Genomic DNA, 11302 nt, shown 5'->3' on the forward strand with positions numbered 1-11302 from the left:
AAGGGAGGCTATGTGACCTCCAAGCAACACCAGTTGGGTAGCAAACAAAATCAGAAGCAAAGTAAAAAACAAAAGCGATAATGAGATAATAATGGAGCAAGACAAAAAAACAACAACAGCATGAAAGAAGGGACAGAAAACAAAAACAACAACAACAACAAAAACAAACAAACAAACAAAAAACAAACAAACAAACAAAAAAACAAAAAACAAAAAAAAGAGAGCGAGAGAAAAAGAAAGAGAAAAAGAAAAGAGAGAAAGGATTCAGCCCCAGAAAAAATGAGATTAAACAAGGCAACCTCTAGTCACACACAAAAAGAAAGAGAACAGAGGAAAAGGAAAAAACAGTAATAATAATAAAAACAAACAACAGCAAAAAAAACACACAAAAACCCTTTATCGATTTTATAAGGAGCAGCTGGTGGGAGCAATCTGCCAACCTTGCAATTCAAAGCGCTCTGCAGTCTGGTCCCCGCACCGCCTGGCCGCCCTCCAGAAGTCCTCTCCTAGGTTGTATTTTGATTCTTTCTCTTTTGAGATAAAAGAGGTTACACAAGTGAGCAGAAATCAAAAAGGTCAACTGTCACAAAGGCAAGCCACAAGTGGAGCATGTCCGTTGGACCTGGGTCCCTGCCCTGGGAATCCCGCGGGACCAGGAGATACACAGAGGTAAGGGTTGCTTAGAGCTAGGGTTCTGAATTCACACTTACAGCTCCTAGCCTGAGAGAGAACCATCCACTTGTATTTGTGTTACAGCAGCATGAGATCATTATAACACTTAAAACTATGGAAATAAAAAGAAGCACCTCCTTCCAAAACAAAACAAAGCAAAACAAAGAGAGAAGATGGTACAGACAGAACATTGGAGACATACTTCTTCTTCCTGACCACACTGATGCCCATTGGGCCAGACCTCACTGTCCATCCTGGGCTCAGCTCCCTCTGGACAAGCTTGGGACAGAGGTTAGAGAAGGGGTGGTGTGCAGGGCCAACCCTGGAGGTTCCTTGGAAGTCCAGGATATTAGGAAAAGCACATCTGGGGCTACTTTGCGTAGAGATAACTGAACAGTGACCCAAGGGCATGTTAATAGGGGGAAGATAGCCAAAAGAAAAAGAGGGAAACATTTTATGCAAAAAAGCAGTGGTATTTGGACAGTAGAAATTTTACCATGGAAGTAAACATTCTATTTAGATTTTCACAACATCCATTCCTTAAGGAATAGCACAAACTTACAGCTTGTGCAGTGAAATACTCAAAATTGGCAGCCTGGAAAAAAAGGATCTGTGCAGATATTTTGCTAACACCAAGATGATGAGAGAAGGAAGGAGTTTGTTTACCGGCTTCCATGGACTTCCCCAGAGACAGCTGGCAACAGATGGGTCTTCACATGAGTGGGGAGCTCTTAGGTGCGGTGCCCAGGGGCTGATGAGGACTTGTCGAAGAGTGAGAATATGATTTTGTCTGCCACATTGCGCTTATGTAAGTTTCTGGAGCTTGGAGTGGGAAGGAAAAAGAGACTCAGTCCTTATACAAGATGTTGCTTTGTATTTGAAGTTCCTGTCTTAGTTTGGATACGGGTGGTACAGTCAGGTGGGCATCCTGGATAGTTGAGTTGACGGCTTAGGGAAATGAGATAGGGATGGGCAAAAATTCAATTAATTATGGGTTCAGGAATGAACTCGGTTCCTGAGAGGTTGGTGGTGAGAGGTTGGTGGTTCGAACCCAACAGTTGCTTTATGAGAGAAAGATGTGGCAGTCTGCTTCCGTAAAGATTGTAGCTTTGAAAACCCTGTGGGGCAGCTTTCTGTCTAGTGGGGTCATTCTGAGTCAGATTTCGCTCATCGGCGAAAGGTTTGTTTTGATTTGATTTTTTTAATGAGTAGGTTACTGCTGAGAACATCTGGAGTCCCATGGAGATTTTCTGAGCAGCTCAGAGCTATCACACGGGAACATTTTCCTGGGAATATTACCTCCTGTTGTTTGAGGATTACTTGACATAGTGGTTGTGGGGAGGATGTAATGCACCTGCGTGGGAACTGCAGTGCAGTTAACTCTGGGGAGTAGAAGGTATATCACCAGTTTCTTCTGCACTCCCCTATGAAAATCTTAGGAAAGACCTACTGCATTCATGGGCTGTGTAGTTCGGTAACAAGCAGTCGGTTCTGACTCACACTGACCCTGTGTACAATGGAGCAAAACACTGCCAGGCAGGTCCTATGACAACCTTTTCAGTTTTCTGTTGAATCTACTGTGTCAAATCATCTTGTTGAGGGATTTCCTCTTCCTTGCTGACCCTCTACTTTACCAAGCATGATGCCTTTCTCCATATAGAGATTTGTGATCCCTCCTGATCACATATCCAAAGAACATGAGCTAAGTGTCCCCATTCTTGCTTCTAAGGAGCAGTCTGGCTTCTTTAAGACATATTTATTTGTTCTTCTGGCAGTTCATGGTATATTCAGTAGTGTTCACCAACACCACAATTCAAAGGCATCAGCTCTTAAGTGTTCCTTAATAATTGTCCAGCTGTTGCATGTTTCCAGATGATTGAAAATACCATGCATGGCCTGGGGCATTCCTTAGTCTTCAAAGTGACATCTTTACTTTTTAACACTTTTGAAGCAGAGTTGCCCAATGAATACGTCACTTAATTTCTTGACTGCTAATTTTATGGGTGCTAATTGTGTGCTCCTGTAAAGATTTACAGCCTCGGAAACCCTGTACAGGGTCGCTATGGGTCAGAACTGACTCTACGGCACTTAACAACAACAATTGTAGATCAGAGTAAAATGAAATCCTTGTCAACTTAAATTTTTTCTGTTTTTCATGATGTTGCTTATTGGTTCAGTTGTGAGGATTTTGTTTTCTTTATGTTGTAATGCAATCCATACTCAGGGCTGTAGTCTTTGATTTTCAGTAAGTGCTCCAAGTCCTCTTTGCTTTCAGAAAGCAAGCTTGTGTCATTTGCATATTGCATGTTGTTAATCAGTCTTCTTCAAATCCTGATGCTGTGTTCTTCCTCATACAGTTTAGTTTCTCAGATTTTTTGCACATTATACATACTGAATAAGTTTGGTAAAAGGATAAAACCCTGGTATACACCTTTTCTGGTTTTAAACCACTCACTGTGCTCTTGTTTTGCTCAAATGACTGTATCTTGGTTTATTAACAGAGGAGCACAATTATGTGTTCTGGAATGCACATTATTTGCAGTGTGATTCATAATTTGTATAATCTACAAGTTTGAATGTCTTTGTGTAGTCGAAGAAACACAGGTAAACATCGTTCTGGGATTCTCTGCTTTCAGCCAATATCCATCTGACATCAGCAGTTGTATCCCTTGTTCTGTGTCCTCTTTTGAATCTGACTTGAATTTCTGGAAGTTCCCTGTTGATGTATTTCTGGAATTGCTTTTGAATGATCTTCAACAAAATTTTACTTGCATGTGATGTTCATGGTATTGTCCAATAATTTCCACATTCTGTTGGATCATCTTTCTTTGGAATGAGCATGAATATGAACATACAATTCTCCCTCTTTTGTTCTTATTATTTGGGCAATATGCACACCAACAAATATGCTAGAGAAATACCCTACCACTCACCTGTCAGTTTGTTGTTCTGTGGTGACTTGCCTGTTGTTGTGATGCTGGGAAGCTATGTCACCAGTATTTAAAATACCAGTAGGGTCACCCATGGAGTCCTGGTGTGGCGCTGTGGGTTAATGCACCAGACTGCAAAGCCATTTGAAATGCAAGGTTGGCGGTTCAAGCTCACCAGCTGCTCCTCAGAAACCCTACACAGGGTTGCTATGGGTAGGGATCGACTTGATGACACTTAACAACAACAACAAGGGTCACCCATGGTGGACAGGATTCAGTGGAGCTTCCATACTAATAACACAGACTAGGAAGAAGGAGAGGCAGACCACTTTGGAAGGGTTAGCCACTGAAAACCTTATGAATATCAATGGAACATTGCCAGATATAATACCGGAAGATGAAGACATTATGAATAACATCAGAAAATTTTCAGATATAGTGCTGGAAGATGAGTCCCGCAGATTGGAAAGTACTCAAAATATGCCTGGGTAAGAACTATCTCCTCAAAGTTTAGTTGATCATAATGACATGAATGGAGCAAAGCTTTCAGGACCTTCATTTGCTGATGGGGCAACTTGCAACACATTAATAATTGGAACATGGAATACATGAAGTATGAATCTCAGAAAATTGGAAGATGTCATAAATGAAATGGAACACATGAAGATCATTATCTTAGGCATTAATGAGCTGAAATGGATAGTCATCTAGTTTACTATACCTGGAATGTCAAATTGAAGAGAAATGACATAACATTCATCATCACAGAGAACATTTCAAGATCTGTCTTGAAATACAGTTTTGTCTGTGATATGATATTATCATTATGCCTACAAGGAAGATCTGGTATGGTGCTGTAGGATAAGCTCTTGACCATAAGTTCAGTTTAAACCACAAGGTCAGTGGTTCAAATTTGCCAGCCACTCCTCAGAAACCCTATATAGGGTTGCTATGAATCAGAACCGACTATATGGCACTTAACAACAGCAACAAGGAAGACCAGCTAATACCACTATTATTCAAATTTGCACATTCACCACTAAAACCAATATAATGATTAAATTTAAGAAATCTACCAACTTCTTCAATCTGAAACTGATCAAATATGAAATCAAGATATATTGATAATTACATTAGAATGCAAAGGTTGGAATCAAAGAGGAAGGATCAGTAATTGGAAAATATGGCCTTGGTGATAGAAATGATGTTGGATATTACATGATATAATTTTGTAAGACTAATGATTTATTCTTTGCAAATATCTTTTCAACAACATAAAAGGCAACTATACACACGGATCTTGCCAGATAGAAGACACAGTAATCAAACTGACTGCATCTATGAGAAAAGACAGTGGAGAAGCTGAATATATCAGTCCAATCAAGGCTAGGGACAGATTGTGGAACAGACCATCAACTGTTCATATGAAAATTCAGTCTGAAGCTGAAGAAAATTAAACTTCACAGGAGCCAAAATATGACCTTGGGTATATCCCATCTGAATTTAGAGACCATCTTAAGAACAGATTTGGTGCATTAGACAGTAATGACCAAAGCCCAGAAGAGTTGTGGGATGACATCAACAACACCATCCATGAAGAAAAGAAAAGGTCATTAAAAAACAGGACAGGAAGAAATGACAAAAAATGAATGTCAGAGAGACTCTAAAGCAGGGTATTGGTCATAAAGAAGTTAAAGTAAGAAGAAATGATGAAGTAAAAGAGTTTAACAGAAAATTTCAAAGGGGAGCTCGAGAAGACAACGTATATTCCAGAGACCTGGAGTTAGAAAACCAAAAGAGAAGAACACATTTAACATTTCTCAAGCTGAGAGAATTCAAGCAAAAATTCAAGCCTGGATATACAATATTGAAGGCTTCTATGGGCAAATTATTGAATGATGCAGAAGTCATCAAAAGAAGATGGAAGGAATACACAGATCACTGTACCAAACTGAAGTGGTTGATGCTCAACTATTTCAAGAAGTAGCATATTCTCAAGAACCAATGATATTGGAGGAACAAGTTCAAGTTGCACTGAAGGTTTTGGAGAAAAACCAGGCTCCAGGAATTGACAGCATACAAACTGAAATGTTTCAACAAACTGAAGCAGTACTTTAGGTGCTCACTCATTTATGCAAAGAAATTTGGAAGAGGGCTACCTGGCCAACTGATCCATATTTAATGAGATGTAACCCAATGGAATGTGGAAATCTTCAAACAATATCATTAATATTACAGGCAAAAAATTTTTTTGTTAAAGATCATAAAAACAAAAACAAATACAATGCATCAATAGGGAACTGCTGGAAATTTAAGCCAGATTCAGGAGAGAATGTGGAATGAAAGATATCATTGCTGACATCAGATGGATCTTGGCTGAAAGCAGAGAATACTAGAAAGATGTTAACTTGTGCTTTATTGATTATGTAAAGGCTTTCACTATGTGGGTCACGACAAACTATGGATAACATTGTAAAGAATGAGTATTCCAGAACACTTGGTTGTGTTCATGAGGAACCTATACATAAACCAGGAGGTAGTCCTCTGACCAGAACAAGGGAACAGAGTTAGGAAATGTGTATGCCAGGGTTTTATCATTTCACCATACTTATTCAATATGTATTGTTGTTATTGTTAGGTTCCATTGAGTCAGTTGCAACCCATAGAGACCCTTTATAGGGTTTCCGAGGAGCCACTGGTGAGTTTGAACTACTGACCTTGCTATTCAAACCAACCTTGCAGTTGAGTGCTTATCGTATAACACCACACCAGAACTCCATTCAATCTGTTTACTCTGAAAATTATTCGAGAAGCTGAATTATGTGAAGAAGAATGTGACATCAGGATTGGAGGAAGACTCCGTAACACCTGCAATATGCAGATGACATGACACAACCTTGCTTGCTGGATGCAAAGAGGACTTAAAATACTTAGTGATGAAGGTCAAAGACTAAAGTCTTTAGTATGGATTACACCTCAATATAAAGAAAACAAAAATCCTCACCACTGGGCCAATAAATAACATCATGATAAGTGTAGAAGACTTCATTTTGCTTGGATCCACAATCAATACTCATGGAAGCAGCAGTCAGGAAATCAAGCAGTATATTCCATTAGGCAAACCTTCTGCAAAAGACCTCTTAAAAGTGTTCAAGAGCAAAACCCACTGCTTTCGAGTTGATTCCTACTGGTAGGGACCATATAGAATGGAGTAGAACAGCCCATCAAGTTTCTGAGACTGTAAATCTTTACAGAAGCAAACTGCCACATCTTGCTCTTGTGGAGCAGCTCATGGATTCAAACCACCAACCTTATGATAGCAGTGGGGTGCTTAACCACCATTCCAGCAGAGTTCCATGGAGGGCTGCAACCAGAAATCATTAATTCCTGATCATTTAAAGCCTGGTGGTTTAGTGGTAGAATTCTTGCCTTTCATGTAGGAGACCCGGGTTCAACTCCCAGCCAATGTTCTCTTGCACAGACATCACCTGTTTGTCATTGGAGGTTTGTGTGTTGCTATGATGCTAAACAAGTTTCAGCAGAGCTCCCACACCAAGATGGACTAGAAAAGTCTGGCAATCAACTTCCCAAAATTAGCCAACCAAAATCCTGAAGATCATAATAGCCCCAGCCTTACCCTATCATGGGGATGGTGTAGGATGGGGCAGTGTTTCATACTGCTGTGCACGGGCTCACCATGAGTGGGTTGTGAGCTGACAGCATGAAGCCTACCCTTGCATGATAGAGCAGTTTCCCCACTCCCTCCTCCAACCCCAAAGAGCCCTCAGGAAGTGTCACAGGGACTGAGAACTGAAAGTCAGGTCAGTGTACAAGGCAAAGGTGAAGAGATACAAGCAGAGGACCCACAGTGTCTGATAACACATCCAAATTAATGAATGAGGGTCTTGCAAAGTAAGGTTTTTCTAATCATACAGCCTACTACACGTTTTTTTTTTTTAAAGCAAGAGAGCGAATAGCTGTGGGTGGAAGGAAAGAAACAGAACGACATCCATGAAAGCAGCAGTGTCTTGTCTTTAGGTCCCATCTGTGTCTGTCCAAGGGAAGCAGATTGCTTTGTGAGTTCCAGAGCTTTGGCTGATAACAAAGCCAGCTCTTTGCTTCTGATTTTCCCAGCTGTGTGTACAGTACCCGTGAATGTCTTTAGCAGCCTGACAACTTTTATTGCAATTAGAGTTGCCAAGAAATAGCTGCATTTTCACTTCTGCTCTCTGCATCCATAATTTCTCTGTAAAATTAGCATCTTGTTATACAACTGGTATAACAATGCACAGGGAGCCCAGAATAAATTTTCTGAAACTTGAAAGTTTTCACAGACTGCAGCTTTTAGTGTTGTTTCTCCTCCACTCTTACCTGCATAGAGCCACCTTTGTCAAAAAAGAAAAGCAGAGATAAAACTCAGATGAATTTGAATAACTGAGACAACCACCCCCCCCCCGAAGCCATATCTCTACCTTTTGCACCCACATATTGTGTTGTTTCTGCTTCAGCATCTCATTCAGAAGCCAGGCTTTTTGTTACAAGAAGATATCAATATGAGAAAAAATTGATAATGCAAGTTTTCGTGTCCCCAAGCTTTCAACCTCAGATGGTGATATGGAATGAAATCTGTTACCTAGTGCTACCAAAACAAAAAAATACCTCAAGTGCATAGTTTTTAAAAGCACAAGTTTCTTGTCTTATAGTCTAGGAGGCTGGAAGTCTGAATGCAGGACACTGGCTGTGGGGAGTGGTCATATTTTTCTGTTGTAGCTTCTAAACCAGTTGCCATTCCTAGTTGAGGTAGCCTTGTGTGTGTCAGTGGAGAGCTACTCTATATGATTTTCAATGGCTAATGTTTTGCAAAAGGTCACCAGACCTTTCTTCTGAGGTACTTCTTGGAGGACTGGAGTCTCCAACCTTCTTATTTTCATCTGAGTGTGTTAACCAAATGCACCACCCAGGGACTCTGTTTCAACTTCTAGCAACCAGCCATCCATGGAGTTCCTGGGCTTGAAGATGCACCTGTCATGTCTGTCTGTCTATGTATTGCATATTCCCCCTGTGTATCTGTCTGTTCTGGCCCTTTTATAACTCAGAAATGATTAGGATTTGTACCTACTCTACTGGGTAAGACCTTACAAACATAACAAAAGAAGAATCCTGTTTCCAAACCACTGTATTTACAGGTACAGGGATTTGGATTTTAACATATATTTTAGAGGAGGAACTCAATTCAATAGCAAATTGGGGTGAGGTTGCAGCCTTCAACCAGTGACTAATGAAAATGAATGGGCAAATGAGTCAGTTTCTCTCTCCTTGGGTGAGAGGACCCTTGTATGTTACCCAGAGTTCCAGCTCAGTAATGCACCTTCTAATAGCTGCCCAGCTTGCCCTGTCTCACGTCTGCATTTCTATACCAGTGTTTCCTGGGATCACCTCGGCACCACACCACTCGAACCTGAAACCTTTTCTACTTCTAAGAAAAACTCGAACTTTGATGGTTTCATTTCAACTTCCATCCAATCTGAGTCATATCCTAGAGAATTGAAAATATTCTTCTTCTTATCACTTCCATTCATGGGACAATACCTTACCTGTTGGCCATGTGGCTAAGAGATCTGGGCACAATCCTAAGGTGCTGTGATTAGCTTTGGTAAATCTACTTCTCCCAGGGATTAGGGGCTGATGTGTGGGTGGGAAGACTAGGCTTAATTTTGGTATACTGAGGAGGTGCTTTAATTACCTAGAGTTGCCCTAACACAATATAAATGGCTAGCTTTAAAGAACAGAAATTTATTTTCTCGTAATTGAAGAGGCTAAAAGTCTGAATTCGGAACAAAGCTCTGTTGGAAGGTCTTTTCCTTGTTCATTTCATCTTCTTGTTCATGTTAGTTGTCATCAAGTCCTTTTCTATTTGTGGCAACCCCAAGTGCGTCAGACTACAGCTGCGTTCCATAGGGTTTTCAACTCTGCAACCTTTTGGAAGCAGATCACCAGGTCTGTCTTTTGAGGTGCGTATGGTTGGGTCCAACCTACCAACTTTTCACTTAGTATTAAAGTGCTAAACTGCTTGTGCCATTTAGGGACCCTTAGACTTCTTATAACTGTCTGCAACCTTTACAGATATATCTGTCTTCATTGTCTGCCTTCCTTTTATCCATGTGTGTCTGTCTTCATTCTGCTCTTTTTGCAATGCAGAAATGATTAGATTTAGATTTCCCCCTACTCAGGTATGGCCTAATTAACATAGAAAACCCCTATTTCCAGTCAGATTACATCCATAGGCATAGATGCCAGGATTTTGATACACAGTTCATATCATTAACAGGAGGTTTCCTTTTGCACAAGTTTGGCATAGCATTTGCTGAATTTTACGTGGCCTCAGCTGTTCACACAGGGTGGTCTCACTCACTCCAGCATTCTGACCCTTATCCTTTTTTAGGGCCAGTCAAGACATGCAATAAACCCTACATGGACTCCATGAGTCTGAATCTTTTTTTCTCAATGTGGAGTCCACCAATCCCCTGCTTCAATTTAAAAGGCAGATTTGAAGTCTCCTCCAGACAAGTCCTGGTGTGAAGCTGTAGGATAAGCACTCGGCTACAAGGTTAGTTTAAACTGCAAGGTTGATGGTTCAAATAGGGCTGCTATGGGTTGGAACCCACTTGATGGCACTTAACAACAACTCAGACTTGCTGAAATAGAACCTCTTCTAAGGGTACCAGAGAGGAATTCCCTGTTGAACAAACTTCTGAAATTTCTTAGACCAGGATCCCCAGAAGCAGACTTGCATTAAAGTGTTCCTGAAGGAGAGAGTGTTAAGAGAATTGGGGGAGCAAGACAAGGTGAGATCCCAAAGTTCCAACCTAATCCCTCAGGGAACCTGGTGTTGAGGTTACATCTCAATGATGTTACTACTTGAGGTGAGGGTGGGGTGGGGAGGAGCTTTATAGATCTGTCAGCTCCTGGGACAGGTAAACTCAGTGCTTCCAGTTGTCTCTGTGGACAAGGAGACTCCATTAGCTTGAGCACAGCCTTTCAGAGAATCTCAAGTGGGAGCCATGAGCAGCTGGGGTGGGTGTGGGGGGCACCGAGGCAACAAAAATGTTCCAAGGGGACAGTGCCCATTACAGCAGGACATTCTTATGCGCAGTTAGGACACTGGACCAGAATAAACACCGTGGGTGTCAAAGAAAAGATGGACACAATGGGAGGATAGATGGATAAGAACATCAAGACTTTGAAACAGTTGTTACAAATGTGTTCAAGGGTTTAAAAAAAGATTCACAGAATGAGTGAATAGACAGGTAGGCTAGAAATGAAAGCTGTAAAACTGTAACAAATGGCTCTGGTGCCTCATGCTACAAGGACAGTCTGTGGCATGGGCTAGATACAGGCTCTGGGTTCAAATCCTGATTCTTTTCCTTAGCTGTGAGAGAGACCACAGAAAAATTATTTATCCTCTCTAAGCTTCAGTTTTCTCATCAAAGGATGGTGATTATGACAGCACCTACATTTTTAGGCAGTTGTAGAATGAAATGAGCTAAATAAAGAGTACTTTTCTCACTGCCTGGCACATGCTAAGTACTTGTTGTTGTTGTTGTTGTTGTTAGGTGCCATCGAGTCGGTACCGACTCCTAGCGACCTTATGCACAGCAGAACGAAACACTATCCGATCCTGGGCCAACCTCACTACTGTT

This window comes from Chrysochloris asiatica, unplaced genomic scaffold (genome assembly GCF_000296735.1).
Source record: "Chrysochloris asiatica unplaced genomic scaffold, ChrAsi1.0 scaffold00124, whole genome shotgun sequence".
NCBI classification, from domain to species: Eukaryota; Metazoa; Chordata; class Mammalia; order Afrosoricida; family Chrysochloridae; genus Chrysochloris; species Chrysochloris asiatica.